Below are 22,181 nucleotides of genomic sequence, written 5' to 3'. Positions count from 1 at the left end.
GCGAAATCCGTGTCAGTTTCACGGAAATTTGAGCGATTCCGTGGCTATTTCACAGATTTCTGTGAGACCATGTTGCTATTAAGGGTTAAGCTATTTATGAGTGTGATGGTGCGTGCAGAGCATATATAGACTGTATGGTGCAGAGGAGCGGCTCTTGTTGTTTTTGGCGGGCGGTGCTCTGTAGCGCCTCCCACAGGACAGAAGCTACATCCAACACAGGAGCGATAAATATTCTGTAGCAGCACCACGTGCAGAAACAAACAGTGTGCTTCATGTTCAACAGATGATGCTCAAGTTGTGACCTCTTTCTTTCTCTCTCTACCGGTTGCTGCTAACACCCAGACACGGACAAGAGGGCGAGGCGGACACAGACACAACCCCCCACCTCCTCCCACCTCCTCTCCCCCCACACCCCTCCCATACTGTAAATGAGCAGCGCTGGTGTAGATCAGCTCCTCCTGGCCAAATGGGTTGTGTCAGCTCACAGAGAGCATCATCATCACGCTGCTTAGTTTAGACTGGCACTCCGCTGGGAGGAGCAAGCTAATGCATTACAATCCACAGGCACACATGCACACACACACACACACACACACACACACACACACACACAAACAGGGAATAATGAGATTCAACACATCAGAGAGACAGAGGTCGCTGCCGAGAGGTGGACAGAGGTTGGAAAGAATTTAGATACATTGAAGAATAAAGTCAAGTGACGGCTGAATTACCTTGGGAGACACACACACACACACACACACACACACACACACACACACACACACACACACACACATGCACACACACATACACAAGCACAGCATTCCTTCATAAAACCAAAAAATGGAGACATAAATGTACCTTGAGTCTGTTTCTGCAGCGTTGTGTGATACGGCACAGGGCCCTGGTGACCGTGTGAGTTTAACGCCACTCTGATGAGGTCAAACATGGAGGGGAGGCGGGTTAATTGGCAGCTGCACAGCAAATCTCAGGTTGAACAATGATTACAAATCCTCCAAATGTTAACGGGGGAGAAAAATAGGATAAATATAGTTTCCAGTTGAGCTGAATGGGAATGTGGAGCAGTGTGACGACAGGAGGAATCTTCCCAAGAGATGTTATCTTTCAGAATTAGGTTATGATACCGTACTAGATAGAGGAAGACACAATTATCACATCTCCTCCCATCCAACCACACTGAGTGATTGATAAGACGCCCTGTGGGCTCCGACTGCCGTCGCCTGGATCAGACAAAGTCGCATTAATTCACTGATAATGACGTAGCCGAGTAATTCTGCCCTGTAGTTTGGAGTCATTTTAAACCAAATGAATGAATTATTGCATAAACTGATACACTTAATATACTCAATTTCTATTTTTGTGAGACTTTATAATTCATTTTTCTAAATATTGTATTGAGATTGTATATTGAAGCAGTTTTCCTCTTATGAATGAGCCTCATAATACCTTTAGATAGCCAAGGTTTGTTATTAGGAAATACCTTAACTTCCTGAGATGGGATCACAGAAATCTGCAGAATGAGATGTAACTACACACAACATCTGTGAGTTCATCAATATCAGAGCAGTCCTCCTGGAATAAAGACCAGTCTGTGCAACCAAAACACTCTTGAAGGGCAAGTAAACTGTCCTTATCCCAGACTTGCACCCGTTTTATGCACACCTTTTCTCTTCTCAGCACAGATCTTGACGTGGGGAGGAGGTGAACAGTGTTGTGGTGCGGGACCTGCCTCAGATTTATATGCCCCTTTAATAGATCCGTAACACAGATCTAAAGTTTTATTGCGTCTTGTAGAGCAGGTGACGTACTGGTAGAAGTTATGCAGTGATTTGTTAAGATTGCAGTGATTGAAATCACCTAAAATAAAATTAGGAGCATCGGGAGAAATTGATTGCAGATCGTGCATCACTTTGAGGATTGTATCGGTAGCCGATCTGGCGTCAGCTTTAGGGTGGAAAAACAATAAACAACTGTGACGAAGATTAGCGGGAATTCCCTTGGGCGGTAGAACGGCCTCAGAGACACAGACGAGAGCTCTATGTCAGGTAGGCACAGCCGCTCACAGTTACTTGACTGCACCTTCTGTGGTTTATATACAGGCACACTCCTCCCTGAGTTTTACGCGTTGCGTCTCAAAGCAGGCGATTTCGAGAAAAGGGTCATAGGCTGGTACTAATATTAATATTTGAGAGTCCTCATCCAGGTTTCAATCTCCATGTCTGAGCATGGAGGCCAACCAGGAAGTGCCTTAAGCCTGCAATCTACCGAAAATTCCAGCAGGGGGTACTAAGTTTGGCTGCAAAAAAAATCTGCCCATTCATTTCAGTGCAAAATTTGAAAACTTCTCACATGATTTATTACCTCAGAATGTTTTTTCAGGACAACACTATGGTCTCAATCACTAGTAAAAAATAATCTTCAAGACAATTTGATGTCAATAGTTCTAATAATGGCCCCATTTAGAAGAAAATAGAAGATAAAGAATCGTATTATTTGGGGCGGGGCTACCTTTGATTGACAGGTCACTGACAAGGCGAGCCGTCACCAGGAGAGAAGCAGAGCAATGCGTATCCACGGCAACGAGTCAATAAAATTATATATAACGTTATATAGATAGAAAAGAGGACGTTTAACGATATGGTCTCATAACTTTGACCCTTTCACTGTATTTTCACTTAATGACAGTTTATTTATATAGTGGAGTAAAAAGTACAATATTTGCCTCAAAATGTAGTAGAGTAGAAGTATAAAGTTACATAAAAATGAAATACTCAAGTAAAGTACAAGTACCTCAAAATTGTACTTAAGTACAGTACTTGAGTAAATGTACTCAGTTACTTTCCACCACTGCCGGGGTCAACCCTAACTTCTGACCCCTTTGACATAAAAAATATCTCCATTAAGCATGAGAGACACACAAATGTGAATGCATTTGCAATTGCAGGTCACTCAGCTAAGAAGAGAGGTATAATTTGATTTCCTTCCACTTGTGCATTTTATTTTATGGCTTCTAGCTGTGCAGCTTTAATCCATTTTGAACTCTATCCTGCTGGGATGTTAGAAGTCGTAAAGTTAATCTCCAGAAATTCTCTCCTTTAACATAACTTTTAGTCTGAGTACACTTTAAGTACACTTTAAGTACATTTAGTACACGTATCCACCACAGGGTACAGTCATTTATTAATAATAAATAAATGCTGTCAGAAATATCAAAAAACCCGCCTGGACACTTGTGCGGTACACTCCCTGGGACGAAGGTGCGGATTGAAATTTCAATGAATAATATGTAAATAAGAGCTGCTCTCCTTAGATCAGCTGAAAGCGCCGAGCGCTGCTGTTGCTGCATTTTATTACAGAATCATCCATATGAATTTCTGCCCTCTGTTCTCCTGCTCAGAAGCTCCCTGAGAAACATCGGGAAACACTGTCTGTCTGCACCGTTTCCCCGGTGGAGACCTTATCTGTGAGAGGTGTTTGTGTAATGGCAATTTCCAGCCTGGTCCTGCAGGTCACACTGTCTGGAGCAAACAGAGGAGGAAAAAAAACAACAACAACTGAGGAAGAGATGGAGGGAGAGGACACACTGTAAAAAATATTCTGTTTAATTTACGGTAAAATACCGGCAGCTGTGGTTGCCAGAACTTTACCGTAAAAAATACAGTGAGTGGGTTTTCTACTGTACATTTAAATGTAAATATCAGCTAAATTTGTCATTTAGACTGAAAAATCACTTGCCATTGTATCCCTATTGTGTCTCTTTTTGGTAATTTTGTGTCTCATTTGATAATTTTACGTATTTTTTTGGTCATTTTGTGTCTTTTTTTGATAATTTCATGTCTCTTTTGGTCGTTTTCTGTCTTTTTTTTTTGGGTCATTTTGTGTCTTTTTAGATAGTTTTGTGTCTCTTTTGGTCATTTTGTGTCTTTTTTGATGGTTTTGTGACTCTTTTGATCATTTTAGGTCCTTTGTTAGGTCCTTTGGTCTGCTATTATTTTTAGGGTAGTTATGTCCTTGTGACGTTATGGTATTTCTCCATTCATTTTAAATGAAAAATCTCATATTTTTTACAGCAAAACTGTGTTTTCTAAAGTTTATGACAGAAAAAAGTTTTGTGCTATTCTTTGATTTACGGTAATTAAAAGTGTCTACTACGGTGATATTACATTTTTAATTTCACGCCCTATTTCTGATATAATTTGACAGTGTTTTACTGTAATTTCTACAAACATTTTTTACAGTGCAGAGGGACAAAAGGAATTATGAATAGTAGGTTATTGGCCTTATCATGCTTACATGCTGTACAATGCCTTTCAGCAGGGTGGTGTTACTGAAGCGTGGACTTAACTGAAGGCAGAAAAAAACACAAATATGTGTGAAAAATGGAGCCACATTACGCCGTTGTTTGCTTTTTTGTTGTTGTCTTAAACTGTGCATCAATTCAGATTTCACAAGCTTCAATTTTTCTTCTTCTTCTCTCTGACTGCACATCCCACACACACAAACACACACACACACACACACGCACACACAGAAACACCCACACCCACTCACAAAACGTATAATTTTTCAGAATACTTCCCACATCTCTCCACCCACATTCCCTTCCACACAGAGATAGCAGCACATGTATAATTGCAGTGTGCAACAGTGCGCACCTTAGAGGAAATAATTACCACCATAAAAAGAGCAATTACTAACCTGGCAGAGAGTTGCAGTGGATTTTAATGCTTCTGCCAGTAACGTCTGCTCACATACTGCTCTTTGTTTGTTTGACTAATGGTTTCTTTTGAAGGATAAACAAGCCACATTTACCAATACCCAAACGCTGTCTGTTTTGCACACACATTTAGACGTAAAAACACAGCTCGCAGGTTCTGTGACAATCAGAGTGAGCGTTGAATGCGGGGAAGAGAAACGGGGCAGAAGGTTAATAAGAGTTGGATTCATGTAACCAAACATTAAAGAGCTTTACAAGAATTGACTGTTGAGAGAGGCCCCGCTTCAATTCAATTCTTAATATCCAGTTTTGATTAGCTCATGTGTCATTCCGATCCCTTTCATGTGTTATGAATAAATGCTTGCCAAAACCGGCTGTCAGTGTAGGACACTTATTCATTTTCTTCTTAAACGTCATTATGAGAGGATCACTGAAATGATAAGAAGACCAGAGTGAGTGAGTGGCTTTGTGATTTGCATTACAGCCGCTCAGCTCTGCGTGCAGAAAATGAAAAGATGCATTAAGGCCCATACTGTTGTCACACACACCATTAACAGAAAAAAAAAGGGGGGAAATAACGGCAGCATTTTTTTTTTTTTTTTTTTTTACTACTTCCGGCAAATCACTTTGTTAGAGAATTAATCACAATCTGTTCGCTGCCTGCTTCAGAGAATACAGCCATCTATCAAAACATCCTCTCGTCCTCAATACACCTCAGCGTTTACTAGTCATCTCACAACTATTGTCTCTGTCCCCAGTGGGCTGATTGATTTCAGAAGACAGCTACTGGGGATTATCACCTGGCATCATATCCTCTGTGTAATTGCACAGTATTGACTAATGCTAACCCATAATCAAGGTAAGTATCGAACCAATGGGTGACAACGACTGAGCCGTCACTGATCATTTGTTAAAATTCAAAAGGTGAAGATCAATAAGCTTCACCTGAGGCACAAACTCACTAAAAATTGTTGAACAATTCAAATCAGGGTTCCACTTTATAGTCCTTAAACCTCTATGGCAGACCTGGGCATTGGGCGGCCCGCGGGCCACATCCGGCCCGTTGGCTGTCCTTGTCCGGCCCGCGTGAGGTTACCCAGAAATTAGAAATCAATATAACCGCAGTGCTTTTATTTTGAGGCAACAATGAACCATTATGGAATCAGCATGGCAGCAGTGTCTGTATTGTATATACTATTATAGTGAACTTTGCATGTCTTATTGGCTTATAATTTCCACACATGGCAATAAGCAACAAACCAAAACAAAATACCATTTTTATTTTTCAGATTATGTTTATTTAGTGTATTTTAAGACAAAAAAACACACAAAAAATAATTTTTCCTAACTGGCATCATAATGCGTACCACAGAGGGTAAAAGGCATGGATTTATTGAATTAGGATTGTAAGAAATACTTATCCAAAACGTATTTTGCTGCCTAAAAAGGTCCCACTTAAAGATCAGTATCAGTATTTGCTTTACTTTGCCATCATATAGCTCATGTTTAAGTTTACGTTGGGGTAAAAAAAAAAGATGTTATCCTTATTTTACCTTTTAATTAGGGCCGGGACTTTAACGCGTTAATTAGCTCATAAAGGGGAGGTTGTGCTGTATATTGATACCAACACAGCATGGTGAATGAAAACTATTCAATAACTGACAAAACAGCCAAAGACTCCAAAGGATTCAGCTGTTATAAAGACTTCTTTGACAAAAACTGTAATTTTAGATAGCGGGGAACTTTGGTCTACCACTATTTATTTGTGTTATTTTGTGACTTTGGTAAACCATATAAAACACCCCTGACTTTTCTTCTTTCACCACAATATGATTCACATTGGTAGTTTTAAAGGCATAGTGAGTAGGATTTCTCTGTTGGAGGTTTGTAAAAAAAACAATATTCAAAGTGGAGACACTTGATGTCTGACCACAGTGCTTACCTGCAGGTGACATTTTGGTAACGCTTTATATTAAGGTCCTTGTAATAACCATTAATTAACAAGTAATAAGGCCCTTGTAAGTCCTTACAAGATGCTTATTAACATTATTGTGTGTTTATAAGCTTATATAAGTGTTAATAATGGCATTACAAACACCCATTATGTCTTTGCCATGCCTTTATTAATCTTATTTTGTTTGCTTATTGATATTAAAATATACTTTATTGCTCATCTATTATAAGTTAACTATAAGTTAACTATGCTTTTTGCAACTACCGGATCTAAAGCGAGAACAATGCCTTATTACTTGTTAATTAATGGTTATTAAGGACCTTATTAAAGCGTTACCGTACTTTTTTGTTGGTCATAAGAGGTGATTGAGGGAGAGATTTCTTTTTTAAAGATCCATACTCATTGTGCCTTTAAGTGAAATATCTCAACTGTTGAACAGGTTATCATGAATTTGGTTCAGTTCACACATTGCCTTCACTATGAATCATAACTTTGCATCATTATCCAGTCAAGATTTTTATTTGTCCAGTAGTGCGAAAGTTAACGGACGTCCTGTGTGTCGTGCTAATTAGCAAATAATGTCATGCTAGCACACTAAATTGAGATGGTTTGCATGGCAAGCATTGCACCTGCTGCACATCAGCCTGTTGGCATCCTCATTGATAGCATGCTAGCATGCTGACGCTAGCGTTTCACTCTAAGCACCGCTGTGCCTAAGTGCAGCCTCACGGAGCTGCTGGCATGGCTGCAGACTAATCTCACCCATTAATGGACAGATGAAGCAACAAAGTGTCATTAAATAGTAAAACTGATTGTGAGCATGTGATAGTTTTGCTCTAGAAACCTGCAAAAAAAAAAGTCCCAACCTACTCACATAAGACGTTTATAAGATATTATTAATATTATTGTTCCATCCAGTGTGATACAGTAGCATGGCTGTATATTTTCAAGCTGGTTTAGGGAGGGAGGCCAGGCTTTAAATACTACAAGAGCACACTCATGATCACATTCCCACGATTCAGCACGCTAACAGATTGCTTGCTGGGTTGGGGAGCGATCAGCATCACTCCTGCTAGCGGTTTAAGTAACACAATCTGGTGTCTAATTTCAAACAGCTGTCTGCTCCGCCACAGGACAGGAGCGGGGGCGGAGGGCCAGAAACACCTTGATGATTCATGGCCTGCGAAATGAAGATGAATATTTTATATAAACTGGCATTAAGAGGTTTCAACACAGTCATCGAGATCAAACACAACAGCCTGGCAACACACTTCTCCTCTGTCTGTCTGCGGGGCTGCCGGCTGTAACACGGTCAATTATATAGTGGGCTGGCGCAGAGCGGAGGTTTAATATGCATGAGGAGTATTTGTTCTTACTGGAAATTAATGACACAAACTAACTGATACCTGTATTTTAATCAGTAATGGCTGGATGCATTTTAAGATGCTCCCTTTTTATGTTTTTATTCCATTTCTAACACATTTATAGCAAAATATTTCCCCGCCGTTGCCTGGAATGCTATATCATTTCAATTTATTGCACAAATGGATTTAATTTGTGTCTTGATTTAATGTTCTTAATCCTGTTAACTAATGTGGGGTGCATGTTTTTACGGATGCACGCCTGTCTGCGTGCATACATGCCACCCCGCTGCATGTGTACGCCTCCATGTCTGCTCCCTCCCTAACTAGGTTTGCAGGGGTAAATTGAGTGTGTGACTGCGTATAATTCACTCTCAGAACAGCCCCATTTCCCTCTGCCTGCCTGCTTGGTCACACTGATTCAATGCACCAGTAGCAGCACAAAATCCATACCAATAAATTTCACCTCCAAGGGGTTGCATGTCCCATCAGCCGGGGATGCCCCTGCTAGAAACCAAACCATAGCTGGTTAGCCACAAGTAGCGCCCCTCGGTGCTAATCTCAGGGTGCTTTTACCCTTTTTCCCATTATGGTTTATTGTTATGATTGCTAACGGAGCTTTCAGGACACACTGTCACCCACGTGGTTATAATATGTTGTTAAATCAAGGCAAACCCACAGGGCTGACTGGTCATCTCATTTGGCCTGTAATGGCCGAACGCTGTCTGCGTGATTGATTCGGCTTATTTGACGTGCATCTCGACGAGGGTCACAGGCCAGGCCCGGATCATCCGCCACAGTCAGACTTCAATACTCGGATGTGATGCATGCACCATTCCTACAAGCAACAATCTGGATTTTATACATAACAGTCCCTTCACACACCATTAACCTGCCCAGGGTCTTCATGTCATTATCGATTCTCAAAGGCTACATGGGCTGTAAACATTCCTGATGCCCTTCAGAGATATCGCTCCTAATCATCCCGGGACGCTGGAACGTGCAAGAAAAAAAAAAAGGCGTCACTATGCAGAGAGGTGCACCCTCGAATCTCATGCATGCCATCTCATTGTGTTCATTCATGTGTGTGTGTGTGTGATGTGGGTGTCGCATGCAAAATGGCGGTTTGTTGATAAAAACAGTCTGCTGTCTGCTGCTACTGAAACACAGCCACGTACTGCTTTCACACTGAAGAGCCACTGAGGAAAACAAAGACAGCCAAAGTGAGAGCTGAGTGATTCAAAAATCTGTCTCCACAGTTTGTCCGTTTGTCTGATAGGAGCCACAAGCGCTCCCTCATCACTCCACTGAGATCCCTCAGAGTCCTTATTAATATTCACAGATGAGATTAGAGTTTAGCAAAACATTATCGCTGCTGATTAACTGGGGATTGCAGCAAGGGACAGATTTTTTCTTGGCGTTTTCGATTCATGTTTTGATTTCGCAAGCATGTTGAACTCTGGATACGGTGTCTCACCAAGCCACTAATTAATGCTAATGAGTCTAACGGAGCAAAGTGAAATAACAGCAGTATCCCTTTCTTTATATTCACTAGTATGCCTGTCCTCACCTGCTGCAGAGGCCTTTCACACATGTACTGCATCCACTGGTGGCATGTAACCAAGTATATTTACTCAAATACTGTATTTAAGTAGTACTAAGCTTCAGTTACTTTTGAGGTCAAGATTTAACATAACTCTTTTTTAATTCAACTCATAACAGTATATTAAGTAGCTAATAAGACTCCTGCCTGAAGTTTGCCTGGTACATTTGAATCTTAGATTGTATAAAAATGCACAGATATCTCCTTCTTCAGTAGAGGAATATATATATATATATATATATATATATATATGTATATATACACTACTGGTCAAAAGTTTTAGAACACACCAACTTTTCCGGAATTTAATTGAAAATGATGCAGTTTAATGTCTCAGTGTACTCTGAAATGAATGCACATTTGCAACATTGAGCAACAATTGAGCATGATAGTGTTTTGAAAGTAAAAAAAAGATTCAAAATCACATTTTATGTTGGACTAAAGGACTAAAAAAAGACACAAAATGACCAAAAAAAGACACAAAATGACAAAAAAGACACCAAAAGACACGAAATGACTAAAAAATACACAAAATTACTTACAAAGACATGAAAATAATTCAAAAATGGACAAAATAGCCCAAGACTCCATAGAGTTAAGTTGTTAACCCATTTCTTGTTCCCTGAAAAAGGCCTACTTGTATAATTCTGAAATGTACATTATTTTTCAGTTTTGGTTAAGCTTACCTTTTTTTATTTACCTCTGGCAGTTCACCACTTACCTTTGGACCCTTTCAAGCTGTTCATTTGACTTGAACTGCTTGAATTTCAATAAAAAACTGGAAAAATTGGGGTGATCTAAAACTTTTGACCGGTAGTGTATATATATATATATATATATATATATATATATATATATATATATATATATATATATATATATATATATATATATATACTCTAGTGACAAACTTCGCACAGGAAAAAAAATCAGCATAGTCAAGGTCAGACATTTTCTAGGACATAAACATAAGAAAAGCACATTTCTGAGTGGAGGGGCTTTAAAGTTCATCAGGATTTGTACTTGTAAGCAGTTTCACTTTCAAATGTTGCAGGCCTCCATCTTGCATTGCCTGTTCGTGTATTTATAAAAAAATCCCAATACCAATCAATAATCAAGCCCCTAACCAGCCTCAGCAAGAAATAATGTAAGCCAGGAGGCCACCAGTGCAGCTCCATGACTTGTGTTAGTCTTGTAAACTTGACTGCACCATGACCTCGAACCTGGCAAACGACTGTTGTTTCAGTCACGTCGTTACCTTTGGAGAAATCAGAAAATATGGCGGGTTGCTGTCCGGCTCAGGAAGTGATATACTTGATAGATATCCACGCGCTTCACGCTGTCACTTGGTCACTAATGGACCAATAAACAGGATGATGGGAAGAGATGGGAGATGATCGAGTAAATGTCTCTTTCTCTCTCTCTCTCTCTCTCTGCTGCGAACATGGCCGACTGTTATCACGCCTCGCTTCAAATCCATACTGCTATTATGGATGATATGCCTTACGTCTCCCATTAATGTCTCCTGAGCAATGACCCACCTAATAGTTAACGTGTATCTTAAGCTGTAGTTAATATCTCCATATAACATTAGCAGTGGCCTTATTAGATAAAACTATTAATGCCGAAGCGTGCACGAGGACGGATGATAGCCGTAGCATTAAAACTGAAGCCCACTTGTCATGTATTGATTCATGGTGAAAACGCTCTTCTATTCAATGAGGTTTGACCACGCTGAGGTGTGTGCCTTTATGTTTGTGTATTGTTGTGCGAGTGTCTGAGTGATGCAGCAAATTGTCCATTTGCAGTATATCCGATGGGCTCAGGGATGTCATTAGTCACAGCGTGCTCGTTCTCATTAAATGGCCCAGTCGCCATGGCAGCCCCACAAAGGCCAGCCCCTCCCCCTCCTCCAGCGCACGGAGAGTGACAGGCCAATTAGAGCAGGGCGCTGTGACATGCAGTCTGCTGTGATTACAGCTCTGAGGAGAGAGGAGCCAGGCAGGGGACGCCGTGCACCGCCAAGGTCCCAACAAGATCCATCTCCAAACAAACGCGATGAGCCGCCGGGGCCCTGGAGGTCACGTCTGCAGCGAGAGTGCGACATCCTCATCCCTCCATTACATGTGGCACCTGCCATCAAGAGCAGTTAGCCACCATAGCAATGGAGAGAGGTATAAACTACACCACCCAGAGGGCTCCGGGCTCACATCAGACACCGACAGGTTGATTGTCCTGCGTTATTCTGTGTTGGAGATCTTCATCACCTGTCAAACACACACACACACACACACACACACACACACACATTCTTGTACTTCTATCTTTGTGAGGGCCGATTTGCTACTTTATTTATTTTATTTGCAAGTACTTCAGTGAGTGTCCTATTAAGGGTTAAAGTTAAAAACTACTTTTTTCTCCCAGATTCACCACTTTAACCCTTAATAGGGCACTCACTGAAATACATGCAAATTCCAAATTTCAACCCTAGAGAATATTGGAGGATATTACATACTGCCAGAATGTGTGAAAAAAAAACATACGAAAGTAATATTTTGAGAAAAAAAATTACGAGATTAAAGTGGCAAATCTACGAGAAAAAGATTTATGAGATTTAAAGTGAATCTGGGAGAAAACAGTTTTTTTTTTTTCACTTTTTCCTCGTAAATCTGCGACTTTTTTCCGCGCAGATTTGCCACTTTAAATCTCTTAAATCTGCAACTTTTTTTCTTGTAGATTTGCCACTTTAATCTAGTGAATTTGCAACTTTTTTCTCAAAATATTACCTGAAGTAACCAAATATAGTTCTTTGCCTGATAAAGGGTTAAATTATACTTCTACTCCACTACATTTTAGAGGCAAATATTGTTTATTTACTACATTAAGCTGCCAGCTTTAGTTACTTTTCAAGATTTAACATTAAAAAAAACATGATCAATTTATACCACATTACAGTCTATTAAGTAGTTCAAATGAGACATCAGACACCGACAGGTTGATTGTCCTGCGTTATTCTGTGTTGGAGATCTTCATCACCTGTCAAACACACACACACACACACACACACACACACTTCTGCTCTGCTATGATCCTCTCCAGTCTGCATCTGTTGGGGAAAGCTTCTGACACTTCTGTTAGATGCAAGTCATGGAGACACAGCAGGAGAGTGACTGAGATATTTTAATCTTGGCAATGATGACATCGAGCGTGTCATCACCTGTCAGCTTCTCTGTGAGATGCTTTCAAGGTATAACAAACACACACAAGACAACAAAACGGTCATGTGATACTCAAGTACTGTACTTTAGTACAATTCTGAGGTACTTGTACTTTTAACCCTTTATCAGTTAAAGAACTATATTTGGTAACTTCAGGTAATATTTCGAGAAAAAAGTTGCAAATTTGCTAGATTAAAGTGGCAAATCTACAAGAAAAAAAGTCGCAGATTTAAGAGATTTAAAGTGGCAAATATGCGCCAAAAAAGTCGCAGATTTACAAGGAAAAAAGTGGGGAAAAAGCAACTTTTTTCTCGCAGATTCACCACTTTAAATCTCATAAATCTGCAAATTTTTTTCTCATAGATTTGCCACTTTAATCTTGTAATCTTGTAATCTTGTTTACACATTCTGGCATTATGTAATATTCTCCAATATTCTCTAGGGTTGAAATTTGGAATTTGCAAGTATTTCAATGAGTGCCCTATTAAGGGTTAAAGTGGTGAATCTGGGAGAAAAAAGTTGCTTTTTCCCACTTTTTTCTCGTAAATCTGCAACTTTTTTCGTGCGGATTTGCCACTTTAAATCTCTTAAATCTGCTACTTTTTTTCTTGTAGATTTGCCACTTTAATCTAGTAAATTTGCAACTTTTTTCTCGAAATATTACCTGAAGTTACCAAATATAGTTCTTTGCCTGATAAAGGGTTAAATTATACTTCTACTCCACTACATTTTAGAGGCAAATATTGTTTATTTACTACATTTAGCTGCCAGCTTTAGTTACTTTTCAAGATTTAACATAATAACATGATCAATTTACACCACATTACAGTCTATTAAGTAGTTCAAATGAGCCCTATCTTGACAAAAGCAAACACTGCTTACATAAATACATCAATAAAATTATTCCAAAATATATTTGGAATATATAAAACAGTCTCAGTGGGTCCATTCTGCATAAAGAGTACTATGGTTGAAGATACTTTTGTCCTTTTACTGAAGTAAGTTTTTACTTTACTTTTTATGGAGTAATTCTGCAGTGTGGTATTAGTACTTTTCCTTAAGTAAGGGATCTGAATACTTCTTCTATCACTGAAAATTGGTTTGTGGATGACCACTCTAGAGTCTTGAGTTGAGCAATTTAGCTGTTGCCAACCCAGCAGCCCAGTGCGACACAAGTAGGTAATGAGACGGGTTGCAGAAACAGCTTCAACAAATCTGTGGTTTGTAGAAATGTACAGTGCCAACACTTCCTCTGGTGACTGGGCTGCTACGAAGCTATTAACCATAAAAAGAGTGTTTGTCTACCTTTGTACTAAACTGAATTTATCTTCCTATGATTCATTCCTTTATATCATCTCAGCGCTGCAGCATCAAGGCTTTTTGACCTGGAAGTGGTCACTTTATGTACTGAGGAGCACTTTAATATGATGGGGAAGAATGACAATCTTTTTGATATGAATCTTTAAACTGAACTGAAGAAACATTTCAAATCAGCAAACATCTGGAAGCGACGATGCCGGCGCTGAATCTGTGAACAGAAACAGGGAAGACTCCCATGAAAAACATCAGCAACAGTCGTTCGGCAAATGTCTAACAGCAACATGTTTTTATGTTCAAATTAAAAACTCCTCTAGCAGCCGTTTGAACTGTAACACTTGTCTGTTGGGAGCACAGGAGGAAATAGTGCCACGTTGTTTTAGAGTATAAATGTTTGCAGAGGGAGAATGGGAAGGATGGGTTAATAAAACAGTAGAGTTGCAAAGGGACTTCACTGTTTGTGTCCTGTTTCCCACTGTTAAGGCCAGACAGAAAAACATTGTTTTTTTCAGGCACTGGTCATTTTAAGGTTTTGAGCTATTTTTTCCCATATGTCTTCTTTCAGAGGAGTGGAAAGAAGACACCCAAAACAAACATTTAGGTCTATATTGTACTATATTTGATCCATTTGCCCTGAAGTTTTCTCCTAAATTCACAAAAAGTTAGTGCTCTATTGCAACGTGTTAGCCTGGGTATACCCATACTGCCTTGCGTGCTCAAATTTCATTTCGAACCTCCAGGCAGTCTGGCAACCAGGGCCGTTTCTTAGCCCTGTTTTAGGGATCCAATCACAGAACGGGGAGGGACGGCAAGACGGTGACGCGTACTACTCGGCAGACAGAAGCTTGTAGTTTTGTAGTTTTCTTACGGATCCAACATGGCTGCAGCAGACTCTTGTTTCACCACGAAAAAGGATGTTTTAGCCTTGCTTGACAGGATTTGGGAAAAGTCTAATCTACTGATCTACCAACTAGCGACGCTACTAGCCCCGCTACTAGCCCCACTACTAGCGCCGCAACTAGCGCCGCGACTAGCCCCGCTACCAGCCCCGCTACTAGCCCCGCTACTAGCGCTGCCACTAGCCCCGCTACTAGCCCCGCTACTAGCGCCGCCACTAGCCCCGCTACCAGCCCCGCTACTAGCCCCACTACCAGCCCCGCTACTAGCCCCGCTACTATCGCTGCCACTAGCCCCGCCACTAGCCCCGCTACTAGCGCTGCCACTAGCCCCGCCACTAGCCCCGCTACTAGACCCGCTACTAGCCCCGCTACTAGCGCCGCTACTAGACCCGCTACTAGCCCCGCTACTAGCGCCGCTACTAGCCCCGCTACCGTAACGCCGGTGATCTGGCTACAAGCCGGGGGACAGCGGAGCCCCCAGAGATCAGTGGATGTGTGGCTGAATGTGAACATGCTGCAGAAAAACGTTGCAAAAGCAGAATTGAGCATTTTAGCCTCAAAGTAGAGATGGGCTAGTCAGGCTATGTAAACCATAGATGTAAGCATCAATTTCTCTCGCTCTACTACGTCATCTGGTATAACTGATCTGATTGGCTAAGAGCTACCTACAGACGCTTTTGATAGACATTCTAAGCGTCCAATAAACGGCTCCGGAGGATCGTAAACCACACCTCCTCTACGGAGAAATGAACGGCTGGTTTCCAGAATAATCTCATTTGTGATTAGTCTGGTGTTAGCCAGGCTAGCAACGTGTAGTACTGCAAGTAAAATCTAAACCTGGTCATCACAGGCATCGTTAGAAAGCTCCCACTCTCCTGCACAATATTATGTGTTTTACACGTTTTATATTGTTGCTGCTATGAATTAGATCCAATATTTTGTCTTCAAGTAAGATGTATTACTTTATTAATCCCACAATGGGGAAATTCAACCTCTGTATTTTACCCATGTGGTCTTAGAAAACAAAGAAAATGGTTCACGAACTTCGTTGTCACTTCACTACTAATAATATTCTGAAGGTTTTGACAGATGGTTTTGTCTACATATTATTCATACTCTGATTTATACAACATTTTGTTCCTAAAAATGTGACAAATAGTTTTTTGTTTTTATGGCTTTTGACAGCATTTTCTGATTCATGAAATGATAAAAGGAGATATCCCAATTACCTTCTGTAAAAAAACTTAAATATAAAGTTTTTTCCAGAGTCATTTTCAGACCTAACATCAACACATTGGACAGGCAGCTGCTCTAAAACCACCTGTTTGGTTCTCAGGTCTCGTAAGGATGCTGAAGAATGCCAAAGGTATTTGTTCAAAAATCTCCACAAAAAGCCGGTGAACCTTATATTGAGAAAACTATTAATAGAAGAGAAAATAATAGAATAAAAATCTATCTGGGATGCAGGTATGCTCATTTGTACATGGAGACAAGAGCAGAGTTTAGCTGCTGTAGGCCGTGTCTGCAGCGAGCACAAGAGTTAAATGCCACTTAAAGCTTTTTCTGTGAACCACAATAGAGAAAATAGAAAAAAGGGAGAAGAAAAGAGCACTCTGTCTGGGCAGATCGAGCCATTGGCCTCTCTCACTGCACATCTTTTGTGTTTCTGAGAGAATGGTTCACTGCCTTCTGACAATAAAAACCATGGGGGAAAAAAAACACATAATTTTCTTCAGGCCATGCTGTCTTCCATTGCTAGCTGCTACATGAACAGCTTCACAAAAAGCTGGAAATGTGCATTTCGGTCACAGTTTTGTGTGAATTGCATTTCTACCCGTACATAAACATACTGATTTTTTTTTTCTCCATCCCATGGGGGCGGAGACGACACGGTACAACAGAAAGGCTGCGACAGAGTAATGATTTAATTGCTGGCAAGAAGGAAAAGGAAGCAAAGGCTGTGATTTTGTTACACAATATTTATCTTGTTGTCAAACTGAATAACACACAAACAAAAGGTTATAACTACCACTGAAGACACAAAGTTTTCTTTTTAAATGCCCACTTCCCTTCTCAGACAAATTAATTGATATTTTCTCAAACAAGGCTTTTTTCGTTTCATGTACAAACAATACAAAAATGTTTTCTGCTGAAGGTATTTTTTATGCATGCATGTACACAACAAATTCGTTCACAGGAATTTAGAGACAAAGTTTAGTGAAAATATTGTATTTTCTTGAGCCCACAGATCGATACAAAACACTTACATATTGCTGCACAGGCATAACGTTTTCAGACATTTTATAATCTCTTTCGTTCAGACTCTGGTTGCACTATGCTCTCCTTTTTCCGCTCTCTATGTTTTTGGGTGAACTACTGCTTTAAAGGAAACAAAAAACAACTTTTAACTCCTTTTGCCTTTTGAGCTCTGCACATTTTATAAGGTAGATACAGTATGTTCCTGCCCAAACACCTCGAGGCTGCTCACACACACACACACACACACACACACACACACACACACACACACACACACACACACACACACACACACACACACACACACACACACATTCTTGTACTTCTATCTTTGTGGGGGCCCTCATTGTAACAGTGAATTCCCTTGCAAGGTTATAATAGTTTTGGATTTTTCATCAGTTTTAGTTTTAATTTCATTGTGAATTTTTGTTTTCAAATTCAGTTAGTTTTAATGAGTTTTTAGTATTTTTTTTTTTTTAAATGCTTCAGATTCAGTTTAGTTTTTATTAGTTTTAGTGCTAGTTTTATTTTATTGTAATGGGGTATTTGTTGGGTGGGAGATTAAAAGAGGTCACAGTAAATGTTTCCTTTATTTCCTTTGTCTGATTCATCTTCATTATGTATGAAAAAAGTTGACAAAGACGAAAACGAAGGACATTTTCGTTTTGTGACCACACAATACAGTTTCAGTTAATTATCATTATCATGTAACCCTTAACCCTTAAAACAAAGTCTGAAATCTCAAAAAAGCCTTTAAAGAAGTGAGGACCGGCCGAAATGTCCTCACTTTACAAAAATGTCCTCACTCTGTCCTCACTGTCCTCTGTCCTCACTTCCTCACTATGTAGGAAGTACAAGAACACACACACACACACACACACACAGACATTCCTTCATAAAACCAAAAAATGGAGACTGAATTTACCTTGAGTCTCTTTCTGCCGGCACCGTTTTGTGATACGGCACAGGCACAGACTTGAATAAATGCAAACATACAAACAGGAATGTTGCAAAAACCTATGGGCAGTTTCAGTGCCACTCATATTAATAAATCCATCACACATGTTTAAATAACTGAACTCAACAACTAACAACAAGCTGTTCTCCTTCACTGTTTGTAGTTAGTCATACACTACCGGTCAAAAGTTTTAGAACACACCAACTTTTCCAGAATTTAATTGAAAATTATGCAGTTTAATGTCTCAGTGTAGTCTGAAATGAATGCACATTTGCAAAAGATTCAAAATCACATTTTATGTTGGACTAAAGGACTAAAAAAAGACACAAAATGACAAAAAAAGACATAAAATGACTTACAAAGACATGAAAATAATTCAAAAATGGAATAATAGCCCAAGACTCCATAGAGTTAAGTTGTTAACCCATTTCTTGTTCCCTGAAAAAGGCCTACTTGTATAATTCTGAAATGTACATTATTTTTCAGTTTTGGTTAAGCTTACCTTTTTTTATTTACCTCTGGCAGTTCACCACTTACCTTTGTACCCTTTCAAGCTGTTCATTTGACTTGAACTGCTTGAATTTCAATAAAAAACTGGAAAAATTGGGGTGTTCTAAAACTTTTGACCGGTAGTGTATGTATTAAAAAGTAATGCAATTAAGGTAATTCATAGATACCTCATGTAATTGTCAGCTAGAAGGCACAGCTTATCCATGGCCGGGTCACGTGGGCAGCAGGCTAAGCAAAATATTCCAGGCGTCCCGTTCCCCAGCCCCAACTTCCAGCTCACCTGGGGGTCCTCGAGGTGTTCCCAGGCCAGATGTGACAATAATCCCTGCAGCATGTTCTGGGTCTTCCCCTGGGACTCTTTCCTGTTGGACGTGCCTAATAACTATAATTCCTTATAACTGGCAAGCATACTTACTGCCAAACTTTATGTGAGAAAATGTAAACATGGACTCTTCTGGTCTGCATGTTGTATATTGTTTCATCCAATTTGGCAGTAAATCTGACCAATCAATCGATCAATCAATCAAACTTTATTTATATAGCGCTTTTCATACATAAAAATGCAACATAAAGTGCTTTACAAAAAAATAAGAATAAAAACAGACAATAAAAATGACAAAACCCACCCCTCCCTGCCCTACATACACATCTGTAAGTATACACAAACATGCACACACACACATTTAGTCATGCATGCACACAAACACACACTCAGACTCACACACAGCACATATTGATTGACAGTGTAGAGACATGGCAAGGCACCGAGGGTCCACATGAGGAAAAAGCAACCTGTGGTGACAGACTATGTAGAAACAGTAAAAAAAACTTCCCACTATGGTTTCATTTCGTCATTTGGTCATTTAGAGGTATTAAATTGCCTGTTTTATAACCAGTTTAAACTCCTTGTAACAGCTTTAAAAACCTAGAATTACATCTCATGAAAAACTTGTACGGTTAAAGTTTGGGATATGTTGTGGTCACAGTTAATAAAAAACATTAATTGTAGCCCTTTGAGGCACTACACTCTCATCCGCCACACCTTTATTTTCTGCCTCGCCACATAACAGGCTTACAGCTTCCTGCCCTGGCACTGCAAATGTGCGCTGGGCATAAATTGTGAGGTGTGGAATCATCCAATATGGACATATTTCCCGGGGACACTGGGCTATGGACTCATGCACCCCTGCATACAGATCCACAGGCACACCTACAGTATGAAGGCTGCAGGTATGCAACATTATGCAAGACATCATCCGTTATGTTTGCCAACTTATTGCACGATTGCTATAAAGAAAATCGCTTTCTTTTATCTGTGTCTTTTGCACTCCCTGAGGACACAAAACTGAGTGAAATTTAAGATGACAGGACAAGGTGAGTGAGAGGAGAAGAGGCTCTAAGTGACTTAAGAGTAAGAACTCCAAGAAAGGAGGGGGAGAGAAAAGAGAGAGAGAGAGAGAGAGAAACACAGGCCCGGAGTGAGAGTTGTAAGAAATGTCTTTGAGTGGCAAGAAAGTGAGGGAGCGTGGGGCTTTGAAAATGAAAGTAAAAAGTGTAAAGAAAGAGAATGAAGGAGACAAAGAGAAAGAGAGAGGACAGTGGTTGAAGGGTTAAGGGCGAAGTTGGAGTCTATGTGACAGTATCAAAGCCACAGGAGCAGCAGAGAAAAGCTGTTAACGGGAGCTCACCGTGCCTTAATCGATTGTGAACTGTGCTGCAGAGCACAGCCAATCACAAGAGCTCCTGCAGACTTCTCTGGGTTAGAGCACTTACACGCTGTCTGCCGCCCGATCAGGGAGACGACACAGGGAGAGGAGAGTGAAAGAGACAGAGAGAGAAAGAGGGGGAGAGAAAAAACAAAGAGATGAGAAGAGAGGGTAGTGTTAGTCAGGGAGAAGGAAAAGTGGGACTTCAAGATTATGGTTTCGCTTTTTCATCTCGGTGACCTTGAAAGCCCTTGTTAGGTGGTGTTTGTTGGAGTGAATATGCATCAAGTGTCCTTTCTTTTGCTCCATTTGTCTCTTATATCCATCTGCCTGATTACCTTTCAGCTGTCTTTCCTTAACTTGACTTCACATGGGCCCTTTTTCCTCAATATGTTGTATGCATGACCTTTAAAGGCACGTCACATGGCATCAAAAGGAGATCTGAACATTGTAACAGCACATGACATTTTGTAAGGAGCATTTCGAACGGACAAATCCCTTTGACGTGAAACTTCTGGAAAATCTTGCTCCTGCAGGATAGGGGAAAAAAAAGAAAAAGCTCCCAGATACGGCTCGGATACGACGTCTGCACGCATCACAAAGAGAAACACCCAGATGGAATAATATTTTTCTGACACAAAAGCAATAAAAATGTAAATAGATGCAGCAAAGCAGCTTACATGATCTAGTTCTGTCATCTTCATTTATTGGTTTGATTTCACCATTCCGGGGGTTTGACATTGTAACTGTCTCATTAGTTGAAACAAATCACAAAGCATCCACTAAACTCAACAACTCTGACGTGACAAGAGACAGAATTAAATGACTAAACCTATAACGTCTCTTTGTAACGACTCTGGCACTAATTCTCATACAGCTGTAAGTCTTCAGTCTAATTAACGTTTGCTTGCTGTTTTGAGGGAATTTGTAAATGAGTGTTGTAACAGCCCTGAACTGACTCAGTAAATTTGATGCTTTCTGTTTATTTTGGGTGTGTGACAGTGAAATCTGTACACGAGTGTGCCGCCTGATGCCCCGACTGTGAACCGAAACGGTTTCATTTTCCAAAACCATTCATTTGCACAAATGATGCCGCAGCAATTTCAGGATAAACTAGTCTTTCATTCAGTATGCAGTCAATTTAATCTACTGAATAAATGTTTCCTCTGAGATATTTCTCTGTATAGCATGATATAATAATCTACAAGGCCATTTAAATAATAGCAGGTAAATATAACTCTGAAACATCCGATCAAAGTTTGAATTAATGCTGAGTTTCAAGGCACTAAAAATACCTTCACCTGCAGACATTTCACAGGAAGTTCAGAAAATAAATTGGGTCCAATCTACTCTCCCTATCTAATCTATTTAATCACATTTATGAAGCCTCCATGGAAAGAACTCAAATTAAAAAGAAATGGCCTCTTCTCTTTGTTCTTGTTACAAGCATAACAGCTGTATCTGATTCGCTTGAGTAAAATAATGGAAATGTTATAATTCTAGTTAAAAATACTTGTTAAATATAATCCAGGCTGGACCAATACAATCATATCCTCACAGTCAAAGTCAGAAAATGAGTCACAATGATTGTTAGTTGGTTGTTTATTTGGCACTGGGACCAGCTTCTTAGTAAATAAAGGTGTGTATCATCAGCATAG

The sequence above is a fragment of the Centropristis striata genome, chromosome 3, assembly GCF_030273125.1.
Source record: "Centropristis striata isolate RG_2023a ecotype Rhode Island chromosome 3, C.striata_1.0, whole genome shotgun sequence".
NCBI lineage: Eukaryota > Metazoa > Chordata > Actinopteri > Perciformes > Serranidae > Centropristis > Centropristis striata.
The sequence above is the reverse complement of the archived record's forward strand: the minus strand, read 5'-3'. Positions refer to the sequence as shown.